We start from the raw sequence: 12606 nt of genomic DNA, 5'->3' as shown, positions 1-12606 counted from the left end.
TTGGGAGGCCGAGGCGGCAGATCACAAGGACAAGAGATCGAGACCACCCTGGCCAACGTGGTGAAACCCCATCTCTACTAAAAATATAAAAAATTAGCCAGACGTGGTGACACATGCCTGTAATCCCAGCTACTCAGGAGGCTGAGGCAGGAGAATCACTTGAACCCGGGAGGTGGAGGTTGTAGTGAGCTGAGATTATGCCACTGCACTCCAGCCTAGTGACAGAGTGAGATTCTGTCTCCAAAAAAAAAAAGGCGAAAGGAAGCAATACAGTGTGGTGGTGATTAGCATTCTTGAGATCTAGACTGCCTAGGTCAAACCCTGTCTCTGTTCTTACTCCCTGTGTGATCTTGGGTGAGTTGCTGGACCTCTCTAATTCATTTTCTTCACCTGTAAAATGAGGATGAAAATCCGAAGATCCTGACCTTGGGTAGGGAGCTGTGGTGAGCACATACACCACTGAGAACAGTGCCTGGAGGCCAGGTGCGGTGGCTCACGCCTGTAATCCCAGCACTTTGGGAGGCCGAGGCAGGAAGATCACTTGAGCCCAGGAGTTTAAGACCAGCCTGGGCACAGTGCCTGCCTACCCTGAGGATCATTTCTGGGCCTCATCTCTCCTCTTTACCTGTTTGGTTGGGGGCAATTATGGAGAGGAGAGTAGAGAGCTGTTGTTCCATCCTTTTGGAGATATCATTGCTTCATAGATCCAGGTTTGCTAGCAAAGCTGGGGCCTCCTCCCCTGTCTGAATGCCACCCATCTGCTGGGCTTTGAGCGAGCAGTTCTGCCCCCTGAACAGTCAGGCCGGAGGAGCTGTGTCCAGGGTAGCTGTCCCGCCTGGCAGAGCCTGAGCCCAGCAGGAAGGCATCAAGGCTGCTGCGGGAGTATGGAGCCTGGGGGCGTCAGATGACCCAGATCTGCCTGTGTCCTCCGCATGCCCTTCCTCCCTGGTGACCGCCAGGGCCTCTCTGAGTAAATTGGCCCTGAGTAAACTCTTACTTAGCCAGCCCAACACCCTCCTCTCATTCCCCAGGCTTCAAAGAAAACCAGTTTGAATATTTAAACTTCTCCTGTGTATCTAATAAAAAGTTCTGCACTATTTAACGCCCCAGCTATCCATTACTGTCGGGAGCTGCCCTCTCCCTCCCAGCGTTCCCCTCCCTTCCTCTCGCCCAAACCATGCGCATGGCAAAGCCATTTGTCAAACCGCTCCCTCCACTGGCTGCGCTTGGCTGTGTCTGAAAGGACAAGCCGCCCCACAGGGGAAGGTGGGAATGAATAAAGGGGCTATGCAAATTGCTGCTTAATCTGCAGAGAAACACCCAGGCTTTGGGGAGACGCTCATTACTTCTTTTAACTGTGATTAACGGGCAAATTAAACCGAAGCCCTTAACTCTCTCCTAGCAGAGGACTTGAACGCAGAGCCCTGGGCCAGTGAGGTTGGAGGGAGATAGTTGCTAGTTTCGTCTGCAGCCAGCGACCAGGAACAAGGAGCATCCAGCATCCGTTCTGCCCCTTAACCCTGGTAGAAGTGAGGGGGGCCCCAAATGCCTGAGGGCAGACCCAGCACAACTAACCTTAAAGTGCAGGGAAGGAAGAACTTAGTTCTGTCTTTCAGGTTTCTTTCAGCCACTCAAGAAAAAGCAAAGGCTGGGCACAGTGGCTCACTCCTGAAATCCCATCACTTTGGGAAGCTGAGGGAGGTGGACCGCTTGAGCCCAGGAGTTCGAGACTAACGTGGGCAACATAGCAAAACGCTGTCTCTACAAAAAAATACAAAAAATTAGCCAGACTTGGTGACGTGCACCTGTAGTCCCAGCTACTGTGGAAGCTGAGGTGGGAGGATCCCCTGAATCCAGGAGGCAGAGGCTGCAGTGAGACAAGATTGCACCACTGCACTCCAGCCTGGGTAACAGAGACCCTATCTCAAAAAAAAAAAAAAAGTTAGTCCAGGTGTGGTGGCTCATGTTGTAATCTCAGCACGTTAGGAGGCCGAGGCGGGTGGATCACAAAGTCAGGAGATCAAGACCGTCTTGGCTAACATGGTGAAACCCCATCTCTACTAAAAATACAAAAAATTAGCTGGGTATGGTGGCACGCACTTTTAGTTCCAGCTACTTGGGAAGCTGAGGCAGGAGAATTGTTTGAACCTGGGAGGCAGAGGTTGTAGAGATCCGAGATTGTGCCACTGCACTCCAGCCTGGGCGACAGAGCAAGACTCCGTCTCAAAAAAAAAAAAAATGTTGTAACATGGAGGCCAGGCACAGTGGCTCATATCTGTAATCCCAGCACTTGGGCAGGCTGAGGCAGGTGGATCAGTTGAGGTCAAGAGTTTGAGACCAGCCTGGCCAATATGGTGAAACCCCATCTCTACTAAAAACACACACACACAAAAAAGCCAAGTCAGTAGTCCCTTAGATTTGCTGCCATCCTTTCCCTGCTTCCCCCTCACATGCCACCACCCCCCCACGAAAATCCTGGGAGAATTTCTTAGACCTCACCTGCCAGAACATGCCAAGGGTATGGCCAAAGCGGCTTTAGCTACAAACTGAGTTGCTGGTCAGAGCAGCCCCAAGTCTGGTGCTGGAAAAGTGTGATGAAGGAGCTTCCAGATGTTCAACTCCAAAAATGACCTTGAGGCCTATTAACCAGAGAGGTGAGGAAGCAGGAGGTGGCCGAGCTGAGTGTGCTTCTGGAAGGGAAGGCACTGGGAATGGCCCTGCGCAGGCCCTGTGGGTTACAGGCGCACGCCCTGTAGCATACCACATACAAGGGATCAAAGAGCCAAGGCAGCTGTCTTCCCTATCCATCTGTGAGTTTTGGTTTTGGTTTTGCGATAAGACATATGTAGCATAAAATGTATCATTTTAACCTTTTTTGAGTGTACAGTTTGGTGACATTCACATTGCTGTGCCACCATCATCACTCTTCTGTTTTTGCAGAATATGGAGTCATCCTGTGAGACCTGTAATCACCTCTAACAAACAGCAACAATGGAGGCAGGGCCTTGTAGCTAGAAGAATTCTGTTTGAAATCTAGAAAATTGGAGAACCCCCACAGGAGCCCCAGGAGGTTGAAATAGAGGCCTGCCATTCTGGAGGCAGGTTTGGGAGGAAGTCCTGCAGAGAGACCCCCGTTAAACACAGATTTCCCCTAAGCTTGAGCGATTAGAAGGTGAAAGATGATATACAATAGTGACAGACTGTCTGTCAACCTGATGTGGTCGAGGAGAGGCACGGCTCCGTATTTTATTTTGTCGTGGAGTCGATCAGTAGGTCTGTCATAGAAACCAGCCCTGACAGCTCGCTCAACAACTCTGCTCTCTTTTCTTAACTCCCGAAGCCCAGCTCCACCATCTATTAAAACATCCTGGGCTGTCAGGGATATTAAAAGGCTCTGTCATTCCTTCTTAAAACAGTCATAAATACAATCTGGACACCAGCATTTGGGCAGGAGCCCCAGCACTAAGTGGGAAGAGGCAACAGCAGGTATGCCTGCCTTTCTTGACAGCCTGGGCTTTGGCATTGTTCAAATAGGGCCTATGGACTTATCTCCTTTTTCTCTCTATAGATGCAGGAGTCAGAGCCTTCTCTAATGTCGTGGATGCCTGGTATTTTGAAACGACTGTTCTTGACCATAGGATGTAGTCTTTGGTAAATGGAACCACAACTCGAAGCTTATCTCTGGCCCCTCGTGCACCTAAACCACACCTGTTCCAAATGCCTGCCTCAGGAGTCTGGTTCCCAGGCCACCCCAGCTGGTAGGAGCGGGAGGAGAAACAAAAAGGTAACCAGAGTCTGAATTTTCCTCCACGATGGAGTTTGCCTCTTTTCTTCTTCCACTCTCCTTGCTCCATGCAGCCTCAAAACTGCCCTGCCTTGCTAAAAAAAGCCCTATGGGTTCCAGAAACTGACCTGAGACTTTGCAGGTGGGGTGGGCTCCCCAGAGTGCAGGCTGGAGCTTTTGACCTTGCCAATTGAAGAAGCCCAGTCATCTCTGAATTTTTTTCTTTTTTTTTGAGACAGAGTCTTGCTCTGTCGCCCAGGCTGCAGTGCAGTGCAGTGGTGTGATCTTTGTTCACTGCAACCTCTGCCTCCTGGGTTCAAGCGATTCTCCTGCCTCAGCCTCCCAAGTAGCTAGGACTACAGGCATGTACTACCATGCCTGGCCAATTTTTGTGTTTTTAGTAGAGTCGGGATTTCACCATATTGGCCAGGCTGGTCTTGAACTCCTGACCTCAGGTGGTCCACCTGCCTCAGCCTCCCAAAGTGCTGGGATTACAGGGGTGAGCCAGCACACCTGGCCCATCAACCTCTGTGTTGACATGAGCGGGCGGTGCAGCACCAGGGAGACTGGCATCTTACGATGTCCTGTCTTTCGCCCACCCAGTGTCCAGTGGCCAGAATCACTTCTCACCCCAGGACTTTCACTCTTTCACTTAGCTTTGGATATTTTTAAACTACAAACTATGTGTTTTTCCCAACTGAGTTATCTTCTCAGCAGCTTTCTTCGAATATTTTATGCCAAGGAGGGTCAGGCTTTTATGTATCCTTTCTATGACATTAAATCCCTACTTCATTCCACTGTGCGCCTCAGAGGGCAGAACGAGAGCCCACCTGTGGCAGTAACAGGAAGACGGATTTCCACCTGATATAAGGAAGGCCTTTCTGACAACCAAGAGTGCCCTGCAAGGGCATAGGTGGGAAAGTCACATCACTGAAGACCTTAGGCTGACACTGGATCAATATCTGGTGGGGAAACTGCTGAGACTGGAAGGTTGGGTCAGATGACTCTGAGTCAATGATTTGGGCCACTTGGTACGTCCAGAGGCTGGATGAGCCCTAGCAGCTGTTCACCAGCTGCCTTCCATGTGGCCATCTTGCAATTTAATCCCAGATGGTCGGACCCCTCACCCTCAAAGGTCACAGGGCCAGCTGCAGGGTAGTGGGCAAACCCTTCTTTGCCCCAGTAGCCCCCAGGCAGTGCCTGTGACCCAGCAGGCAGGATGTGGAGAGGAAGGAATGAAAGATGAAGCTGAGAGATCCCACCAGTGCCTCTGGTTGAGAAAGGCGGTGGCGGGAGCTCTGTCGGCTTCCCCTCTCCCCCTTCCACTTCACCACCCCTCTGCTCCTCCCGTTTCCACCAGCCTTTCACTTTCCCTCCCTCTTTTGCTCTCTTCCTCCCAGAGACCTCCCCTCATCTCCATGGCAATAAAAGGGGAGGTGGGGCAGGCTGTGGCCTGTATTTTTAGTTGCACCATAATAGCCCCTTTCTCTGGAGACACAGGGGCTGCCTGTGGAACGAATCTCCCCCTGCTTGTTGGCTCACAAAGGGCCAGGGAAGCCCCTTCAGCCTGGGCCGCCCTCCGTGACCCCGGCCTGTTTCTGGGTGGGGTGCGCTTCCAGCCCTCCAGGGCCTGCAGCTGGGCCTCTCTCACGGGATCCTGTACACAGAGGCAGGGTCACCCCAGCTGACCTCCCCAGAGGACAGAGGTCAAGCCCCCTCTGGGGTCTCTGATGTGATTGGAAGGGAGCCCAGGCTGGGGAGAGAGGGAGGAGTGAGGAGGAGGGGACCTACTCTTTTAATGTAAAATTAAATGACTCCCTGTGCTTCCCTGTCTGTGCCTTATCTCAGGATGGGTCCCCCTGGCCTAGGACCTCACGCTTGGGGAGCGAGGGATCTTAGAAATGGGTTAAACTCCCTGCACTGGGGCTTGGTCAAACCTGAGTCCAGAGTATTAGAATAATAAAATCCTGGCTCGGCATAGTGGCTCACACCTGTAATCCCAACAATTTGGGAAGCCGAGGCAGGTGGATCATGAGGTCGGGAGTTCAAGACCACCCTGGCCAATGTGGTGAACCCTCGTCTCTACCAAATACAAAAACTAGCCAGGGTGTGGTGCCGTAATCCCAGTTACTTGGGAGGCTGAGGTAGGAGACTTGCTTGAACCTGGGAGGTGGAGGTTGCAGTGAGCAGAGATTATGCCACTGCACTCCAGCCTGGGCAGCAGAGCAAGACTCTGTCTCAAAAATAAAATAAAATAAAATAAAGTAAAATCCTGGCATGGGAAATGGGAGAAACTGCATAGGGTATCTGGGCCTGCAGAGTCAGCCCCGGATTTGAATCTGGTATTTTCTTGCTACCATGTGGCCTGATATGCTCATCTGCAGAGTGGGAATGATAAAAGCACCAACATCACAGGGTTAAGGCTTGAGTGAGATAATGCACATAACATGTTTCTTTGCACAGGGCTTGGCTCATAGTAAGTACTCAGGGTATCATAGCTGTGACACTATTAGGCAGGAAGGAGTTCTCAGGCTTCAAGAATCATCTGCTTAATTGAGGCCAGGGCATCCCCATCTCAGACCGTTAAAGACAGAGAAGGCAGCATCTCCAGAGAAAAATATTAGAGGCAGTGTAGTGGGTGGGAACCCAGGCTGAGGAGTCAGAGTGGCTGCAACTGAATTGACTATGTAGGGTTATTATGAAAATCAAACATGTTAACACAGGAAAAGTGCTCAAAAGGGAACTTGGCCCTTCACCCCCAATATAAATGTGAGTTACTATTATTAGCAGTAGTAGTATTGATTTATTATTTTTGGGTCTCTGTGGATTTTCCTGAATAGTGCTTATTTCAAATATGTACAATCCCTGTCCCTACAGGATCCCTCTCTATTCTATGTCACACAGCATGTTCTGATTCCTGGCAAGAAATAATATACAATCACTCTGACTTACTTGGCTGATGAAAAAAAAATGCACATTTGTCCACGTAAACAGCAGCTCTAAACAAGGGACGCCGCTAACCCAGAAGGGAGTAACTAACTGGCTCCATATAAAATAAGGCCAAGTGAAAGATAGGAGTTCCAAAAGGTTGAAGGAGGTCTGGTGGGAGCTGCCGACAGCTCTTCTAACCTGCCCAACTTATTACCGGAATCATTTCAGGAGATAATTTACTGGTCTCCCTCTGTGTGGCCCTGTTCACTCCTGACGGGAAATAAATAAATAAATGAATAAACCTAACCACCCCAACCAACACATGCTTTATGAGAACATCGCTTGCTTGTTTTTAATGGCACAGTTATTAATATAACTGTCCTGGCACCTCCCCTACATCTGATCACTGCTGAATTATGGGCCTTGAATCCTGACTGCGGTTCCCATGACTGCAGACGTTTCCACACGATCCTGATGGGAGAAGAGAAGCATCCCTCCACATGCAGGGAGGACTCAGAGGCTGGAGCGGGGGCCTGCTGCTCTATCTGGGAGCATGCAGAATTTGGGGGACAAAGCTGAGACACAGGGCAGGAGGGGAAGGAAGGCGTCTGTAAGCTGTGATGAGAAAAGCTCCAGACTGAGGTCAGGAGACCTCAATTCAAAACAATCACTAGCTCTGGGACTCTGGGATCTAGCTCAACCTCTCACCTGCCTCAAAGAAATAGGAATTTTATTTTATGTTTTATTTTTGAGACAGAGTCTTGTTCTTTTGCCCAGGCTGGAGTGCAGTGGTGTGATCTCAGCTAATTGCAACCTCTGCCTCCTGAGCTCAAGGGATCTCCCCACCTCGGTATCCTGAGCAGCTGGGTCTACAGGTGCAGGCCACCACACTCAGCTAATTTTTTGTATTTTTATTAGAGACAGGGTTTTGCCATGTTGCCCAGGTTTGTCTTGAACTCCCGGACTCAAGCAATATGCCTGCCTCAGCCTCCCAAAGTGCTGGGCTTACTGGTATGAGCCACCTTGCCCGGCTAACATAGAAATTTTAGGAAACGACTTTTTTCTTTGCTGTTTTTAAGCACTTACAATGTGCCAGGCATCGTTAGCACGATCTCATTTAATGCAGTGCCATGACCACCGTGTATGGAGACTAATTTAATCCCATATAGTAGATAAGGAAACTTGTGCTCCGAGAAATTAAGAAACTTGCCCAGCTGGTAAGCAGGGACGCTTGTTGACAGCCTGGATGTGTCTGACTGCAGGGCCCAAGCCCCTAACTACTAGGCTACAATGCCTTCCAGGGAAGCAACAGCTGTCCCTCCCACCTGGCAGGAAGGAGAGAGTCAAATGAGCCTATCCAAATGAAAGGGCTCTGTCACCTGCTCTGCAGTATCATATGAGGTGGCTACAAGGCTTTCCCAACAGAAGGCAAGGGAGGCTGGGGTCTGATACACTAAGATTAGAGGCATGGACAACAAGAGCAAGCTGCAAAAGGCAGCAGCAACATCCCACAGGGGACTGAGTAACGAGCAGGCCATACCATTCCAACACTCACTCTAGAAGAAAGCTTTATTTCCTTTGACAACCGTGGATAGACAAGGAAAGGGGAGAACGTTCTGTGTTATGTGACTTCCCACCTCCATTGGGGTGTAGTTAATTCTCATCTTGCTGGGTCATCCTCAAGACTTCGAGATGGGCAGGGCTCTGGTCTAGTTGAGTGGGGTGAGCACAGCTGTTTTGTGCTACCCAGGACCTTGGCACCCCACGGAGAAGCCTCACTGAGTTCAGCCACAATAGGGAGTTGGTAGAGCTGGGCATGAAGGCGTAGAGGTAGCCAGGGGACAGACCCCCACCTTGCCCAAGTTTGCTGGCCGCCAGGGGTGGCCTCAGGCCCAAGGCAACCAGGCAGTTGCTTGGTATTCTGCTCAGGCGCTACTGCGTCCTGTCTCCTGGCTTCTCTGCCACAGGGGCCTCCTCCCCCAGCCCAGCCTGGGCCATGCATTATCCTCGCAAGATTGAGGACCTAATGGAGGTGATCAGCACCCCCAGAGCGGGGGCACTCCATCCAGGCTTGAGAAGGAGGGCAGAGTGGTGCTGGTTGGCTTCTTTGCCCACCGTGAGAGCAAGGTATGCTTGAGGGGGTCCCTGGAACTGGGGGCATTCCCTGTACCCTATCATGGGGGGCTCTGGACAACCTCCGTCCAGGAAGCCACATTGCAAAAATCTCTCTCCGCGTCTCCATAGGATACCTTTGACATTCAGGGTCCTTTTGGGGAGACCCCAGCCTCTTGAAGCTTTCTGCTTGCTCTGAGGAGGGGATACTCCCACCCCTACCCCACCCCCTCTCCTGACTGCCAGCTGGCCAGCGTGGGAGCCGGGCTTCCACTGCCCATTGTTCCTCTGTTCTCCTCCCATGGTCGGGGGGTGAGCCTCACCCCCCAGGTCAGGAGCACAGGGCAGCCCCTCCCCCTTCCCTCCCTGGGCTTCAAAGGCCTGGAGGGACTAACCCTTGTCTCTGTGGGGCCTCCCCTCTGGGAGCCATGATGGGGGCAGCTGCCCCCAAAGCAGCATTCAGCAGCTCCCTGGGGCAGGCTAGGAGGTGATCACAGGCATGTAGGAGGTCAAACGAGGAAGGTCCCAGGCACACGGCTTGGGAAAAGCCTGGGGATGGGAGAGAGGCAGCAAAGGTGATTGCAGTAATTAAAGCAATGAGATCGCTACTTTCAAGAGCAGCTAATCCTAGCACAGCACAGGACCAGGTACTGTCTCTCCCATGTGCAGTGTCATTTCATCCTCACAGAAGCTACATTGCACAGATGGAGAAAATCAGGCTCAAAGAGCTTAAGTAACTTACGCGTGTCACATAGAAAGGACCTGAAAAAGACTTAGATCCATATTATTTGACTCTGGAAACTTACTCCTAACCACAGTGCTGGGTGCTGAACTAGGCAACTGGGAAGGAAAACAGAATGGGTCCTGGGCACCCATCTTCAAAATACTCACCTGATTTCATACGCATCTGCAAATATGTGCTTCTTGCCAAAGAGCATCCAGGCTTCCAAGAAGCAATGTTTTCACTGAGCCCACAAATATAGAAATTTCCCCCTCTTCTTTCCAGCTCTCCTTCCCCTTCAAAGTGTCTTCACTCCTCTTCGTCCCAGGCTAACACTCTCTCCTCCCACCATCTGCTTCCAAGATGGCTGATACTGCCCACCTTGCTTCCCTGCGGATGGAGGGCTCCAGGGCTCACCCCTCCCCCAGGTGCTATAATTTGAGGGGCTGCCTGACTGCAGTGGAGACAGGGCCTCCCAGACTGCCCTCCCACCACTGTGAGTTGGCTGACCTCTGCCCTCTACCCTCTTCTGCCATTAACCCCATCACCTGCCGGACATCAGCCTCCGGGCCCAGTCTGTCATCCATGGCCAAAGATGGATGGGGGGCGGCTGGGAAGCATAAGCGGTGACCCCTTAATGAGATCTGGCGGGGGAGGGCTGGGCTCTATCAGGCAGCAGCAGGCCAGGTTGGCGATAACAGGCCCTTGTGGAGCGTGACCCATTTTCCTTCTGTGGAGGAGAAGACAGTCGGATGGGAAGCTCTAGGACAGGCTGGTCGGGGGGGGCGGTCACAGGGTTCTTCTACCACCCATCCCTACCCTCCTTCCCCTCCTCTGGCAAACCAGACCCTGGTGGGGAGGGTAGACGGGCAGAGGCCATGCAAAACAGATGACCCCCCTTCTCATTCCTCCTCCTTGGCACGGTGACCCCAGCTCCTAGGGAAGAAACATGTACACAAAGAATGACTAGGACACAGGAGACCAGATGCCAGGCTGGGGCAGCCCCAAGTCAATCCTGGAAGACGTCAGAGAAACTTGGAAGAGGCCTTTGCGGGGTATTGTCTATGGAGTGAGGAGCATCTTCAGAGGTGCCTGGAAAGGGCGTTTGTTGAAGTTGGTGAAACAGCGGGATGTAAGGACTGGGGGAGAAACACTACTGCATTATTGGGTGGTCTCCATTTCTCTCCATGGTGATTCATGGCATTTTAAAAGAAAAAGATGTTGGAAAGCATAGTTCTAGCCTCTCATTGTACAGATGGGGAAGCTAATGTCCAGAGAGGGGAAGAGATCCACCACCCAAATGAGTAGCAGAGCCAGAGTGAGAATCCAGGGCTCTAGAAGACCCAGGCCTCCACTCAGCACTGCACCACGCTTCCTTCTTATGCTCCTTACCCGGGAAGAAAATATAACAGCTGCTGAAATAATTATTCCTGGACTTGTCTAAAAGGGTTTGTTTTTTCCCACTTCCCACCCCACCCCCTCAACCCACATACAGTGCATTGCCCAAGGACTTTTCGTAGCTTTGGGAGAGAGACTTGGGGAAGACGGGGTAAGGATGCTTCTTGTTTCATCCAAGCCAGAATGGGGAATAATTTACTCCATGAGGACATGAACAGGGTTGGTTCAAAATAGGCCTCTTCAAGTTTGAGGGGTTTGTTTGGGTTTGGTCTGGTTTTGCCCAGCAAAGGTTGCCTGGGAGACTCTTTGGCCACTTATTTTGACATTGGTCATCGCCCCCTGCGCTCCTGCCTTGGCGCTGCTGCAGTGATGTCTGCCTCCTCTCCTCCCTGCCTAGACAGTCCAGCCCAGTTGGATTGTGGAGTGTGGGATCTGGTGGTTCAGGGATCAGGGACTTTGGAATCTGGTCCTAGTAAGCTGTGTGGCTCTCAGCAACAATTAATCTTTCTGGGCCTCAGCTGCCTCATCTTTAAAAGGTAGTAATAGAAAAGCCTTCACACTTTTTATTTTTGAGACAGAGTCTTGCTCCATCCATCACCCAAGGCTGGAGTGCAGTGGTGCAATCTCAGCTCACTGCAACCTCTGCCTCCCAGATTCAAGCAATTCTCCTGCCTCAGCCTCTCAAGTAGCTGGGATTACAGGCATGCACCACCACACCTGGCTAATTTTTGTATTTTTAGTAGAGATGGGTTTCGCCATGTTGGCCAGCCTGTCTCAAACTCATGACCTCAGGTGATCCCCCTGCCTCAGCTTCCCAAAGTGCTGTGATTACAGGCGTGAGCCATTGCACCTAACCCACACTTCTTTTTAAAAAGAAGGACCAGGCTGGGCAATGGTGGCTCATGCCAGTAACCCCAGCACTTTGGGAGGCTGAGGTGGGAGGATCACTTGAGCTCAGGAGTTCAACAGCAGCCTGGGCAACATAGTGAAACGCTGTCCCTACTAAAAATACAAAAATTAGCTGTGTGTGGTGTTGTATGCCTGCAGTCCCAGACACTTGGGAGGCTGAGGCGGAAGGATGGCTTGAGCCCAGGAGGCAGAGGTTACAGTGAGCTGAGATCATGCCACTGCCCTCCAGGCTGGGCAACAGAGCAAGCCCGCGTCTTTAAAAAAAAAAAAGGCGGCTGGGCGCGGTGGCTCAAGCCTGTAATCCCAGCACTTTGGGAGGCCGAGGCGGGTGGATCACGAGGTCAAGAGATCGAGACCATCCTGGTCAACATGGTGAAACCCCGTCTCCACTAAAAATACAAAAAATTAGCTGGGCATGGTGGTGCGTGCCTGTAATCCCAGCTACTCAGGAGGCTGAGGCAGGAGAATTGCCTGAACCCAGGAGGCGGAGGTTGCGGTGAGCCGAGATCGCGCCATTGCACTCCAGCCTGGGTAACATGAGTGAAACTACGTCTCAAAAAAATAAAAAAATAAAATAAATAAAAAAATTAAAAAAAAAGGCCAGAACCAGTGCCACGCTGCAGCTGGCTTGCACTGGCTCCCAAGAGCCAGTTATGTGCATTTCCCAGTTTTGCACTGGGATTTCCAGTTGGTGGCTTGAAATGGACTTTGGTGGAACTATTTACAACACAGAAATAAGCAAATGCTACAA

The sequence above is a fragment of the Cebus imitator genome, unplaced genomic scaffold (assembly GCF_001604975.1).
Source record: "Cebus imitator isolate Cc_AM_T3 unplaced genomic scaffold, Cebus_imitator-1.0 Scaffold228, whole genome shotgun sequence".
NCBI classification, from domain to species: Eukaryota; Metazoa; Chordata; class Mammalia; order Primates; family Cebidae; genus Cebus; species Cebus imitator.
Note: the sequence above shows the minus strand (reverse complement) of the source record.